We start from the raw sequence: 12950 nt of genomic DNA, 5'->3' as shown, positions 1-12950 counted from the left end.
TTTTAGTTCCACGTGCACTGTGTTCGATTTTGTCCTCTTCTTTAATTGTCCTTTGCTTTTCCGCCCTTAATTACATAAGTGCGCGTTGTGAACAAAGTGTCTGCTTGGCGCAAACATTAGCGACGATCAGAAAGGGAAGCAGACTGTTCTGGATGGGACCTGCTGGTTCTGGTTTGGACAAAGGCAATGCACAGTGAGTCGATACTACACGAAATTCAATTTGTATTTTAAACGTATTAATGTTGCTCCATTTTTGTATAATGAGACATTATTTCTTGTATCGTGGATTGATAGCGAGCAAAAGTCTACTTCGTACTTCGGCACGTTTAATTAAAATTGCATCGGGAAATAATTAGCTCGAAACTGTGCTTAACTATGTACCTTCTTCAGAAATTTTTCGTAATTAATGCAATCGTAACTGATAGAAGATGAGCTCGAGTTCGTGGAGCTCGAGAGATAGAGGCTTTTACAGAATTAGTTTCATTCGCGCGGAAACGACCGAGGAGTTGAAATCTGTTTGTGCTTTCGAAGCTCCAGCTTGCGATTAAATATTCAGACGCAAAGTGAACGATTCAGATGATCGATTTTAGCATATTTCATTACCTCTTTGCTGCAGATCTGTTCTATCTTGTCTCCTCTCTTTTCTTTCTTTCTCCATTAGGGAGGCAAATTAGCGCAGCTTACTGTTAGGTATAAGTTTCGAAGGAAGCAGCTTTAAGCGGGTATTTAATTGTACTTTGACTTGTATTGATAGAATTTATATTATTGTTTTTAACAATAATATTTAATATTGTATTAATATTTGATAGCATTCTGCGTTTGGAAAAAGTCAGCCATTGCGTATGAGACACTTCTGTGGCTCGCGACAGGTATTTCTTATACAAAGTGTCATCGCAATGGTAGTACAATACAAAAAAGCGCGATTCTACACGAAAAAATAAGTGGAAAATGTAGGCTACGTTTTTTTTACTTGGGGTATCGTTTTCAGGAAGAATAACTTGGAATAATGCGACTAGAAATTGGCAGAATACAATAATAAATATGGTGCAAATGCAAAGATGAAATTAATCCTTGTGCAAAAATAAGTTGAGATAGTACAATAAGTTCTTGTAGAACGTGGACGTGTTTTCTAAAAAATTCAGTTTATTTGCCTGACTCGAAAAAAGCTATTCTACTATTTCGATTTATTTTTCCACAATAATTAATTTCAGTCGTAGCTATACTATATTTATTATTGCATTACGTCAATTCTTAGTCAGACATACGCGTACTTAATAAATACTCCATTATTCTCGAAACCGAATCCCTAAATACAAAAATATTTTCCTATATTTTAAAATTATTTGTTCATGCAAAATCACATCCTTCTCAGTTGTATCACCATTTCAGCAACGCACTTTATATCCACTTATTAGAGACTGCGCTGATTTAAAGGAGATAAATATTCTGTGAATATAAGTATGTAAGATACCAATCATGAGTCGCATAATAGTCACGCATCCGAAGACGCTTATGCAACATTTAATCCAACACAACTGCACTCCTCAACATCTTACATTTTTCACAGAAAAGCGATGTCTGCTACCTTGATACCCTCAAGGTACTGAATAATTCGCTAAAATGCTCCCGTTGCATAACACAGAATCCTCTTACTCGACAAACTGCGCGATTAATCGCCCAGATCTGGCCAGTTAACATTCTTCCGCATGAACGGCTAGCTGTATCCCCTTAACTGTCTCTCTAACAAGTAGATCTCGAGATCGACTTAGCTTCTCCGGGACATCGCGAGGAAAGAAGAAAATTGGTGATAGTCTCGCGAGCGAGTGCACGAGGCGGGCGAGAAGGGGGAAAAGATGGCTGGCATAGTTAACGAGAAGTTATGAACACAGCGGTCGACTCGCCCCGCAATAATTTCACCACTCCTAAGAATGGTGCTTATTGTTCATACCGTAACTCGGTCTCTTCTACTCGGGAACGTAGTTCACAGTCTTGTTGTGCGTTACCGTTGAAACGCTTGTTAGCATTGTTTCAGTCCGGAGGGGCGGTTCGCCATGAGCTTTAGCCTTGTTGTAGAATTCCCGAGATCCGTTTAAGAACCGGGGGTTGCAAATTGATGAAGACAGGGAAATTGTGGAAGATCGAAATCAATGCCTCCTTCTTGACTTGAATTAATACTTTGCATTCTAAGTTATTCGTTTGTCGGTGCAAGCAGAGATAGTTTTGCTGCATGTTGTGTTTAGTGAATGCCGGACCTTAGAATAGAGAGCAATGTAGTGGTGTTATTGTAAATCGGTAATTCCTCTAATTCTTTGAATTGAGGGGCCCAGTGCAAAATTGCGTAAATTTTCGTTTCTTTGTACCATTAATGCGTCCCTGTAATCTAGTGTAATTCCATTACCTACCTCCTAATATAATAGCATGTAGGTTTCACCGAGCAGACTCGTATTAAATTTTCTTCACGTTGAGAAAAAATGTAGTGGCAATTGGGCTTATGCCTAATAAAATTAATTTTTTACCATCTAATTCAAGTACCGTTTAAAATAATTACAATTGCGTACCGTATGTCATATGAAAACAATTTTTCCTTCTACTTGCTTTCCTCTAAAATCATAAAACGGTGGAATGTGCCTGTTCTTCACTGGGCCCCTCAATTATGAAGTCTTTCGTTTTTAATGGGCATAATTTAATCAACGTGCATCCCTAATTTAACGTTTGGTACGTCTGCAAGGTGCACTTGGAGGGAAAAGTGTTAATACAGATACACGATATTGACGTTTAAGGATATTTGATGACGATATAATGTAGTTTACAAATCGTGTATTTTAGATTTCGTTATAAGCAATTTTGACGAACATTATTATGTGGAGAGTCCTGTTTTTTTTTTATAAAAAGTATTTGCATGGAACTGCTGATAAATTTGTACATTTTTAAAGGGGTGTTGTAGTTTGAATAATTTTTACTTGTAACAATGTTAAAGTAGTACATTCTAGGGGTGGGTGCGAACCTAATTTCTAAATTCTCGAAACTCGAATCCGAAAGTTTGTGTAAGACTTCTAAACTCTCGAAACTCGCAACTCTTGAAACTTTAAATGCTGATTCTGTTTTGTAAGAGGAATATCTTGCTTTAAGAACTGAAGTCAACAAAATTTTGGCATAAATCTCTATTGAATATAGTTAAACAAAATACAAACAAAAATATAACAATATACAAATTCTCGAGGCACACTACGAACGATTCTTTATTCATTGATTTTATACTTTTTCTTATCAGAGTTTCAAGAGTTTCGAATCACGAAAAAAGTGCAAAGTTTCGAATTGTCAAAACTCAAAACTTTCTTAGATTTCGAGGTTTCGACGATTCGAGAAACTACCTAGTACAAAACTACATATGTACCTATTTCAAATGATATGGAGATATCATTGATCTGTATCACTGATATCGAAGAGAGCAAGTGGAAACGGTGCATCTATGGTCAGACGCATCTTCAAACTGATGAGGCTTGCATTAGATTCTTTTATTGTTTTAGCGACCAGACACCCAAAAAAAAAGTGTCGGGAAAATTTCCCAAAATTATTTACCACATATCGAATTTTTTTATATGAAAAAAAACGATGTTCGAAACTTATGTAACATATACATCACACTGGACGCTAAAGGGTTATACATATGTTAGAATTGTTCATATCTTGAGAATTGTTTCGAGTAAAAGTTACTCAGATTGACAAGGACTTTATAAATGTGCACTTTTGTTTCAATTCCACTGAACATTTTGAGCTTACATCTCCCATAATTCCTTTAGATAAAACACAGAGTTACCTTTTCCATGCAATATAAAGGTATTCATACCATGAAAATTAACAAAGAAGAAGAACATTTAGCCAGTATCATTAAAATACCTCGACAGAATTTAATTCCAGAGTTAGTAAAACGTCGTATGTACAGAATACATATACCTATATACTTGTGGGATCAGGAACCCCCACAACATAAGAGAGTGCACGGAATAAACAAGACTGGGGAGTCGGCGGTAGCCGAGGTGGCTAAGGCGGCTGGCTAGCGCGCAACGAATCTGGAGATCGCGGGTTCGAGTCCCGCGTCCGAGGCTTCCCTTTTTTCCGTGATCCTACATATGTACCTAGTAAGTTCCTGAAAGTCTATCAAACCAAACCGTTAGTGGTATAACAAAACGAGGTCTATAAATATGCTACGATTAAAGATGCGAATAGCGCCACCATCTTTGCCCCTCTTACCAAACTTAATATTTCAAGAACTAAAAAGCTTTTAATATCTACAGAAAATATACCGACTGCCTTTAAATTAATCTCTCAATTCCACCGACCCGGAACTATAAATTCCGCGATAAAAATACTATTCCCAGTCCAAAATACCTGAAATTACTCCCCATTTAAGTAATCGTATTCCATCACCCAACACGATCACCTTAAACATTTAAAAATAAGTTCCTGAAAGTCTATCAAACCAAACCGCGTTAGTGGTATAATAAAACGAGGTCTATAAATATGCTGCGATTAGAGATGCGAATAGCAGCACCTTTGCCCCTCTTACCAAATTTCATATTTCAAGAACTAAAAAGCTTTTAATATCTACAGAAAATATACCGACTGCCTTTAAATTAATCTCTCAATTCCACCGACCCGGAACTATAAATTCCGCGATAAAAATACTATTCCCAGTCCAAAATACCTGAAATTACTCCGCATTTAAGTAATCGTATTCCATCACCCAACACGATCACCTTAAAACATTTAAATACCTCCCAAACGTAATTTCCAAACACCATCCCCAGAACAGCCACCGAATTCGAAATTAAAAATAAAAATAAAAAAACTCGCAGGTCGTGAAGAACGCTTGGAACTATGTAGCACGTAAAAGTCCCATTTGTCGACGGTTTGTCGAGGCAGAGGACGCGTCGATGCTCGGAATCGCTGTTCTCCATTCGAGTGCAACTAATTCAACCGGGGCTGGGCCGGGCCGCGGCAATTGTACGCAAACTAAATAAACTCAGGCCGCTCGGTAATTGAAAAATATTGGCGTCTCCCAGTTGGACCGCGCGTACGCGACGCCGGAAATCGGCCAGTCAGCTCGGCCAGCTACGGCGCATACTTTTTCATTACCGTCCTCGCGTTTCCACCTACTCCCTTTCTCCTGCCGCGCGGCTCTCGCCACGGGACTAAATTACGACGCGCAGTTGCTTGGTTTCGGAACAAAAGGAGGATCTCGAATCGTCGGCCGGTTGGCAGGCCAGGGAGAGGCAGAGATAAATAATCGAGTAGGTTATTTAAGAGGGGTCCGCCTGGGCCGAAGAAGCAGTAGGTTTTTCGGCGAGCTGCAACGGACAAAACTAAATCTCCCACCACCCCTCAACCCCCGTTGTTCGATCGTGACGATCCCTTCCCGGTGATCCCTTTCCTCGAGCAACCCCCTATTTACGAGTCTGTTTTTAAGGCGGTTTCAACGATCTGTTCAGGCGATCAAGCGATCGCTCGTGCTTGGAGAGTGGTTGGTTGAGCCTGGTATTGAGTATTTTTGTTAGTTTGTCGATTAGTCAGGGTTAGAGCTATCTGAGGGCAAGTTTAAGTTTACGGGGGAGTAAACGGGGTGAAGGTTTCTCGGTTAAAGAGGTTTTCGAGGCTTCTCAGTCGTCAGTGCTTCTTATTGCTCATAGGGTTTAGGCACACAAAAACCGACTTTTGAAAAACACCAGTTTTTGAATGTTTACAAAAAAAATGAAACAGTAAAAAATATTTGTACTTATGTATTTTAAAAATTTTCGGTTTATTTAATATTTATGGATTACAAAGATACAACTAAATGAAATATATTCCATCTATACAAAGTCAAAGAAAAAAAAATGAAACTGAAATAAATAAAGTCCGTATATAAATCGATGAAAATTTTCTAAATGAATCCTCGAGATTACTTTCGCCGAGTGTAAGATTGGAAACACTACACGAGCGTGAATGAAAAGCGAGGTCCGACTGGTTCGGAGTCAGCGATATATTAAATGATAGGAGGACGGAGCTGGTTTCAATCTATCGTTTTGCATACGAGAGCGATTTGGCTTCGCCGCCAACTTATTTCTTCCGGCGGTGACTGGTTCTCAGTGAAAGCACTTCTCCCCGAAGTGGTACCAGTCAAAATTGCTTTTCTATTTCGCGACTAACTCATTACACTGGCGATACACGTTTCCCCGTCTCGCTCGAGTTGCCCCGACCAAAGGCACGCCCTCGTTTGAAGGTGGATTAACTACGTGCGCTTACCAAACGGAACGATATTCCATAGTATCGGGGCTGAGGAAGTATTTTAATCAAACTCCGCGTCAAAGCGCATCAATTTATCTTCTGCTCCAGTCTCTCATTACTACATATCAGTTCGTAACGCGCACAAAGTGAAAAATAAAGAAAAGTGTCAGGTCACATCTTCTTATATATTTCGTAGACACACATTGTTACCCACTGAATGTGTTTGTTCTTGTTGACGTGAATTAAATTAAAGTAATTGGAAAGCAGGGGAATAACATTGACGATTGAATTTATTTCATTGCCTGTTTGCTTTCGTAATGGAGTTTCCAGAAAATGGTATTCTTGCTGAATTCATTCCCGTGCCATTTTATTTGGCTGCTACTGGTGCCTGCAGGGTTTCCTCGAAATCGAGGCTGGTCGATTCGCGAATATTCCTTGCAGGCTCATGATTTTATTGCAAGCTTCGCGAAACGCTGGTCGGGGGAAGTTGCCCTGAGAAAACGGGTGGCGAAGTCGAAGGGAATGTGGCAAGATGAAACGGCAGGGCCCTTTGGGCAAGGGTAAACGAAAATCCAAACAAGGAGATCCTAAATAAAGCGGCCCGAAACGTGTGCGCATGGGTGGTTGTAGCGCGGAATTATTTGCGAAGAGCAATTTCGACTCGGTTTCCAATCAAGACACATACCGCGCAGCGTGCTCCAGCAGAAGGATATCAAGTGGAATACACCTTGAGCATCGACCGCGACAGCATAATTTTCGTCGAGCAGAATGACTGCTGTAATTAAATTCTTCGAAAGCAACCGCGTGTAACAAACGTTCCGCCATCTGGAACGAAGCTTGGCCTAAATAAAACACTGTCTGAGGAACTGGATAATAGATCCTGGCCCACGGGCACGAGGCTAGGATTCTAAAGAAAATTAAACGAGCTTGAATGAAATTCGTCTTGTCTCTACTCGAGTACATTATAATTAAGGGGTTGCACCAGTTTGGAACCTAAAAGAAGCAGCTATCTTTAAGCTTCTTCTTTTTTAGAGAAAATGAAACATGTATAACAAAGCATTTATTGTACAACTACTGAAGTACACGAAGACAAATTTTTTGGCACATGAATGATTTTTTTAACCTTCATTCGGTATTCGAAATTTTATATAATAAAACATTTGCATATCTCTGGTGTGTAAGATAACTGCAAAGCAGTTGGACCTAGAGCAAACAACCCAACATTTTTATTTTCTCCATGATGTTTACTAAATGAATATTAGAAAAATATAAATTTTGTCATTTTCTTTAACATTTTTAAAAATAAGAAGCTTAAAGATAGCTGCTTTTTTTAGTTCCAAAGTGTGTAACCCCTTGCGGGAATTGCTGAACTCTCAATTATTTTGCTGGCGCATTACACGTGGAATTTTCCCTGAAACATTTCGAGAAGCATTTCTGGTAAAATGTTTGATGGTTTCGATACAAGCGAAGTCGGTTTTATTATTCATGTAATTGGTATTACTTTATTAATTCATTAAGGTGATTGCGTTTTACTGGCGTCTCGATGTTTGTTTTCGTTGGCATTAATTTAGTCTGTCAGTTGCGTAAATTACATTCCGTTACTAGTAATTGAAACGAACGTGTTCTCTCATCGGCGCGGACAGTGACATTCAACAAAACGAGGATTTGATACCTTTCATTCCGGCGATTTAAACATGAAAATAATGCAATCAATTCTCATGAAAGGATACGTGTTATTTGCCGTGGTATTATTTAATAAAACTAGATTTAAGGCACCATTGCAATACAGACTCGATATTTCATTGAAATTTGGTCTGGGAACGTGGATTTGAAGGGGAAAAAGCAAACGAAGATGGTTCGCGATTATTCAAGTTTTTACACAAAATTTTTAAGATCGAAACTAATCAAACTGCACAATTATCTCTACCAGTCAACTGATGGATTGAAATGTATTTAAATAAGAAAATATAGCAAAGTGATTTTTCTCGAAAAAGAAAATAAAAAATCTAACTAAAATTTTAGTGTAGAAGCCTGATCTTTTTACTTAATCTTAAAGATACGTAGTTTCTCTGTATAGTTTATTTAATACTTAACTAACTTTTGCTTCCACTTACACCCACGTCCTCTCAACAAATACCTTTAAAAAAATTCCTTTACTTCCAAATTACTCCTTTCAACACATTCTGACTCTCAGTTTTTTTCATATAAATTAAGAAGAATAACTAGTCTAGACTAACATCACATAATTCACAATTTTAATATGAAAAATAAAACTACACGCATGATGTGGTTGAAATTTGTGTGGCTCTAAGCACAACCATCATAAAACATTAAAGGAGGTACTTACTCCAATGTAACTACCCTTTTTTAACGCCATCTTCGGGAATTTATTTAACAAAAATTATAAGCATATACTGTCTGGCGTTTTGCCTGCATTTTAAGGTTTGTTTGAAATAATGCTCAGAATTTCCTTGAGCTTCTTTATGGCATGTATACATAGATATAGTCGGTGGTGCAAGCTTCTTCAAATGAATTTAAAAGTGGAGACTGTCATAGATGGTCTTCTAAACTGGAAAATGTAAAATTTATTTTCTTTATTATGATCGCCGCTATGGTTGGAACCATGGAGGCCCCCTAATAATACAAATTTGCAAAATGGCAGCATTTTGAAAAATATGTCCAATTTTTACTAAAAATGTAGCTGTTTTCGTTCTGTAAAATTAATCCTTTACAAAATAGAAACTCGTCCATGGTTCCAACCATAACGACAACCATAATAACGAAAAATAAACCTTAGCTTTTCCATTTTAGACGATTATAACAGTCTCCACACCAACCCCCGAAGGAAAATAATTTTTTTGAAGAAGCTTTCCCCACCGACTACATCTATGTCACATGCCACAAGAAATCTCGAAAAAATTCTGCGTATTACTTCGCACATACCTTAATATACAAGCAAAACGCCAGACAGTATAAACTTATAGTTTTTGTTAAATAAATTCGAGCAGTTACACTAGAGTACCTACCCCCTTAAACCTCCACTTGCCAAAAGATTCATCCCCTTTCCGTCTGCACCAGAAATTGCACCCCTTCTGTATCAGCTACGAATCCAATTTATTACGTCGATATGAAAGCCTGAGTGCACGCGTATGGAAAATCCTGCAGCCTCGTAAACAATTAAGCGTTCCCGAGGAGGCAAGTTGCACCGTCATCTCGCGATCAAACGGCATTAGAACCGACGCATTCTGAGCCGCGAGACGCCATAATAGCGCTGGAAACTGGTTCACGAGACGCGAAAGCAATTCCGGAGGCAAAGCAGGGGAACGGCGGGTAGTAGTCTGGTCCCGAGTGGGAGCTTTCGAACAGTTGGTGGCCGGAAGAAATAAGTTGGCGTGGCAGCCAAATCGCGCCACGAATGCATAACGATCACCGCGCGTCCCATTGTGCCGCCTAGAAATCCATTCGTGGGGTCCCATTGTGGCGCAAGTCAGCTTCCTACGGGTCCCGGTCCCTTCCGTCTACGTGTTAGCAGGCGTCCTGGAAACGGCCGGCGACGCTAACGCGCTCCGGGGCTGTAAAGGATACCTGTCCTCGAGAAAGTACACCAGCCACTGCCGAGAAAACCGGTAGTTGGCGCCGTTTCTGAAGTCGCTGCCACTTAATACGCCGCTTTCGGTTGGAGTGAAATTAACCGATACCGTCCTAGCACGGATCTAGTTGGTCTCGGTCTGTTTAGCACTCACGATGACACCCTTCTGTCGCGAAATCCAGGCAGAGTTGGGGAATGTCTGAATATGGGAGAGTTGGTTGCTGGGAATCGTGCTTTGGAATGTGGGTTTCTTTTTTTATGGAGATTTGCGATGGTTTCTTTGAACATAGAGGTGCAGAAACACCGCACAGTGTTTGGCTCACGATAGTATTCGAACACCATTTAAAGCGCTATAACTTTTTGAAAATTGGTCCAAACGACTTGAGTTCTTCTGAGAAGCTAGAAGGATTAGTTTACTACCTAGGTAGTAAAAAAAAGTTCGAGTCGTTTGCACTAAATTTGAAAAAGTTATAAGGTTCAAAGGGGTGTTCGAATACTTTCGCTAGCCACTGTAGTTTGGTGAAACAAAATTATTATGTAGAACAGGTTTGGTATTAGAGGTATTTGTATTTCATCGTTTTTCAAGATAATTCGGTGGTGTTCAATTAGATGTTTTCATAAAATTATTTACAGACGTCCAATTCTTCATTTCCAATTCAGATTGCCTAGAGCTTCACGTTTGTATGCTGTACTCCGTCTACGTTACTTTAGATTTACCCAGGTGGAAGGCTTCGTAGCGAAATTATTAGCCAAATACGACAGCGATAGCTGCGAATCTTCGACGAACAATTCGCTCCCATTTCCACAGCCCGAAGATTTATCTGTCTGTTGTCGGTGGGACGCAGGCTAAGTATTAATTGCGGCAGTTTTGCACGGCTCGACAGAACGATACAGCTTTCAACACGTGTAGCTGGGCTGTTGCCGCCGGTGATTCCAGCGTTGCTGGTTGTGCAGGTCCCAAGTGAAGTGGAAGCAGCCAGCGCACCCTCCGGTTGCATCGGTATTTGCGTAGCTTTTATCGACTAGCCGGCTAGAACTCGGTTTACTCGGGTTAAAAACGGCCCGAGTAAAGTCTGTTATGAGCATCGATGACCTCTTCGATCCTCCGCTTCGTTCACCACCTGGAAATGTAAAGTGGCCACTGAATAAGTCCGATATCGATTACTCGTACCCGATTTGTGCGAACAGATTTCAATTTCTGCAATGAATTTACATCGAAGAAGAGAATTTTTAATACACTCTGTCGATCGAATGCTTGATCGCTTCAGTAGTTCTGAATCTTCGGCTGCGTTTGCAACGAGAAAGGGAGAAAATTTGAGAAATTGTAGGAAATATTGGGGAGAATATTGTGGGATTATTTATTAGGATAAATCATTGAGATTTGATCGCAGGTTATTCGAAGCTTTTGGTTCCTCAAATTTGTGAGAAATATTCTGAGTACCTTTAGTTTACTCTCTTAATGGTAGAATTAAAGTTTCATCATGATGTTTCAATTCAGTTACCTGGCAACCTGGGAATTTAAAGTTCTGATTAATTTCTTCTAACCGTTCCACTTCTATTTCCTGTTTTTCTACATCAAAGAGAGAGAAATTAGGTTCTTTGCTTCAGGAACACGTCAGTTCAGGTGACCAAAAATGGTAGAACCCTTAACTCTAGAATTCAGTAGCTTTGAACTCTCCAGCTTAAAACCAACAAGTGAATTTCCATACGCTGAACGTGGACCAGACTTTGTCAAAGTTTCAAGTGTTTCTAAAGCCAGCGACAAATTCACGCCAAAGCCTAGGCACTGTGAGCGTTCGAAGATGAGGTTTTCTAAAAGAAACCCTAATAGAGGGTGCTACGTTTAAAACAAACACTTGTTTTAAACGTAGCAAACATTTTTCTTTTAGAGGATTGAAAGTGATCCTAACTTGCAATCTTCTAACCTCTACTGAAGGGAATTAGATGTTTGGAGGCGGTGAGAAATAGAAAGTTCGTTATAGAAATAAAAATCACCCAGTATCGATGTTATTATCCATACTTTTGCTGACCCAAGGGATTTCGCCAAACGAACCTTGATACTGTCATTCGGAGGGTTGTTACAGGTCGATTGAGTATTGGAAACCCTTTATTGCATTTACTGTGTTCCGTGTAAGGGTATTGTGTCAGATTGAGACAAAATTGGCTTTCCCGTAGACTCGTTTGACATAGCTACTACGGTGCAATGCTCGCACGTGAGGATTAGTTAAAAGATAGGAGAAATCGTTTGTTGAAACTATGTGACAACAGTGTATTTCTTTTGCACCTACACATTTATAATCATTTAGGAACAGACATCATAACTGCTATAAGACAAATTTGAAAAATTATGGTATAAGAGTTAATATATTTAATTAAATGTTGTTGATTCCGATTAACCATTATAAATGGATACTGGTTGCCAAACAATTTTTTAATCATTCATAATGGTTAGTCATAATCAGAACAATTAAAAATTAGTATTTTCAAATAATTTCATTTTTTGAGAAATTTCTTTGAGATTTAATGATAACTGGCTTCTATTTAAATAAAAATCAATTATTACTTAATGACTATTTTCCATTTTTTGTTTTTGTTAAATAACTGTTATTTTGGATCTCTGTTTAGGAATAGATCTATTAGAACTTCATAGAATTCTAAAAACGTAAAGAAATATAAATCAATTACACATCTGTACACGAATTAGATATTTCCCTTCTAAAAACAATACGTAAGTAGGGTAAACGCACCAATAAATGAACACGTAAGGCTAACGAATGAACACTATTATAAAATTATGTTTGCAGCGCGATTGGTTCCACGTGCTGCAAAAACAGTTTGGATATGGAGCAATAAATTAAAAGAAGTCTCTAATTAATTAGTTGCTTATTTTGATAACTTATGTTACTCATTTTGATAAAAACTGTCCATTCACTGGTACGTGTCCATTTACTGGTACATCCACCCTAACTCACCGTTTTTCACTCATCAAACAGTACCTACCTACCATTCTTACTACTCAACTTACACCACCTCATGAAATTCCAAACCCATAAAATTCATATCATTAACATAATGCCTCATCAAAAGGAGCTTCCCC

At 38.9% G+C, this 12950-nt stretch overlaps 1 protein-coding gene across 3 annotated transcripts in view; it reads left to right on the top strand.

The window, feature by feature from the left end:
• Pgant9 (polypeptide N-acetylgalactosaminyltransferase 9) overlaps window positions 1–12950 on the top strand; it is a 277718-nt gene that overhangs the window by 163193 nt on the left and 101575 nt on the right. The window lies entirely within an intron of this gene.

The sequence above is a fragment of the Andrena cerasifolii genome, chromosome 11 (genome assembly GCF_050908995.1).
Source record: "Andrena cerasifolii isolate SP2316 chromosome 11, iyAndCera1_principal, whole genome shotgun sequence".
NCBI classification, from domain to species: domain Eukaryota; kingdom Metazoa; phylum Arthropoda; class Insecta; order Hymenoptera; family Andrenidae; genus Andrena; species Andrena cerasifolii.
The sequence above is the reverse complement of the archived record's forward strand: the minus strand, read 5'-3'. Positions and strand labels throughout refer to the sequence as shown.